At 38.2% G+C, this 1,959-nt stretch overlaps 1 pseudogene; it reads left to right on the plus strand.

Moving 5' to 3' along the window:
* Window positions 1-1,174: 1,174 nt before the first annotated feature.
* LOC142438336 (U7 small nuclear RNA) lies at window positions 1,175-1,243 on the plus strand (annotated as a pseudogene).
* Window positions 1,244-1,959: the final 716 nt, after the last annotated feature.

Below are 1,959 nucleotides of genomic sequence, written 5' to 3' on the forward strand. Positions count from 1 at the left end.
GTAATATTTAGTGAATTTCCCACGGTCAGGTTGCCCACCAACAAAGGTATAACTGTCTTCTCAAAGACAGACCTGCCCTCACCACACATGTGGATTTGAATTTCCATTAAGGTTCACTGAGCACTCCTGTGGATTTGGGGTGACCATAGAACAATATTATACGAAAGGACCTGATTGGTCTTCTTTTTCTCTCTTCATGAGAAATTGTCCAGTTACTGTATCTATGGATTGACCTATCCTGGATTTCAGATATAGGAAAACATTAAAGACGCAAGCAGACTAACAACCATAACAAAGTAAAACATGGTAATTTTAATCAGAAAGAAAGTAGAAAATATTAAAAAGTAGAACAAATTCAAAATGGGCCCAAAGGGAGATCAAATGATAAGGTATTAAATTTTAAGCTAAGTCTGCAGTAATCTACTTTCCAATGCGTTATTTTTGATAGCAAGGTTGTTCACATTCTTCGTCTATGGTTAAAGGACATTTACCAGAGGCTTGATCCATATTTGGACCCTGCAAATGGGTCTTTAGCTTCCACTGTTGTCCCTAGCCTTCTTCAAATTAGGTGTTCATTATTTAAGCTCAGACACCATTCACTACTTTGGATTTGGATTTTTTTTATTTACTATCGTTGGATTACATCAGCTGGCATGCTTCTTCCATGCAGACTTGGTTGATGTCTTACTGAGATGGCTGCTTGTTTGAAGACAAGCCAGATTCTATTTTTTCTGATAGTTAGACACCATCCAGTTTTTTCACCGCACTTTGCTATAGTACCCATATTTTGTTATCTCTTCATGAAGGTGAACTCTATTAGGGCCATGTCATAAGGCTAATTATTCTTAAATTGGGCATGTGAGCCCCAAATCCATGCATAGATCTATGATTTCTTTATTTCTTTGGTTCACATTAGGGACATTATTGTCATTTTATCTTAGAGAACATTATCAATCACCTCCTTGGAATATAAGGTAATTATATTGAGAGTGTCATTAATTAAGCCAATGGTATAGAATTCAAAACACTGTTGAGGCCATCTATGAACAACAAAACATGAATTGTTGACTTGTATGGATTAAACTTTTAAGTGACTTGATGATATTTACACAAACAATGGAGATTGGTGGTAGGGCAAATCTTCCAATAATACTTACTCACAATATCAGAATCACAGTGTTACAGGTCTTTTAGAATTTGTCTAACAGGTTTTCTGGTTTGTTTCTTTTTCTGGAAAACCCATAGGGAAAAAAATAGCAATCACCCCCATCAGATTAATATATGTCATAATAAAGCAAGGAGGGCAATAAAAATAAGCATATGGTAGTCCTAAGCCACCATTCATGTGCACCCTCATGGCAAGAGATCTGGATGCAAATCCAGTGACCACCAGTCCTATGCCCTTGGGATACCAGTCATCTGTTTCTCATTACACTAGGGGTTCCGTTTGAAACCCAAAGGCTACAGGTGATTTTGAGGTAAATCCAGGCTCACTTCGTGGGGTTCCTACATGGAAACCCTCTTGTGTGGCCTGTCAAGGATGTTGTGCACCTTTAAAAAAACAGAGACTGAAGTCCCAGGAATCTATGGCACGCAGCCTGGATCACCAAGTGATGAATAGACTCTCACTCCAAAGTGTTCAATTATGAATTTAGTATCAGGCATATTTTTCCCTTGATTTTTACATAAGTATTATTAGGCAATTTTTTCCAATGGGATGTTTCTCTTCTCTAATTTCCCACCAACCAAAAGGTAATCTCCTTCTGCTAGACATACATGTCCCCTTCCCCAGTCCTTATTTCAACACCAGTAAGGTGTGCTGATCACTCCAGTGGGAGTGTCTTTAGGTCTAGAGTGACCTTAGTGTGATTTTATATGACAGCAACGGAACAGTCGCTTTCTCCCATTTCTTGAAAAATTTACCCCATTTGAGGTCAGGTCTCCTCTGTTGGAGTTTTT

This window comes from Tenrec ecaudatus, chromosome 1, assembly GCF_050624435.1.
Source record: "Tenrec ecaudatus isolate mTenEca1 chromosome 1, mTenEca1.hap1, whole genome shotgun sequence".
Classification (NCBI taxonomy): Eukaryota; Metazoa; Chordata; class Mammalia; order Afrosoricida; family Tenrecidae; genus Tenrec; species Tenrec ecaudatus.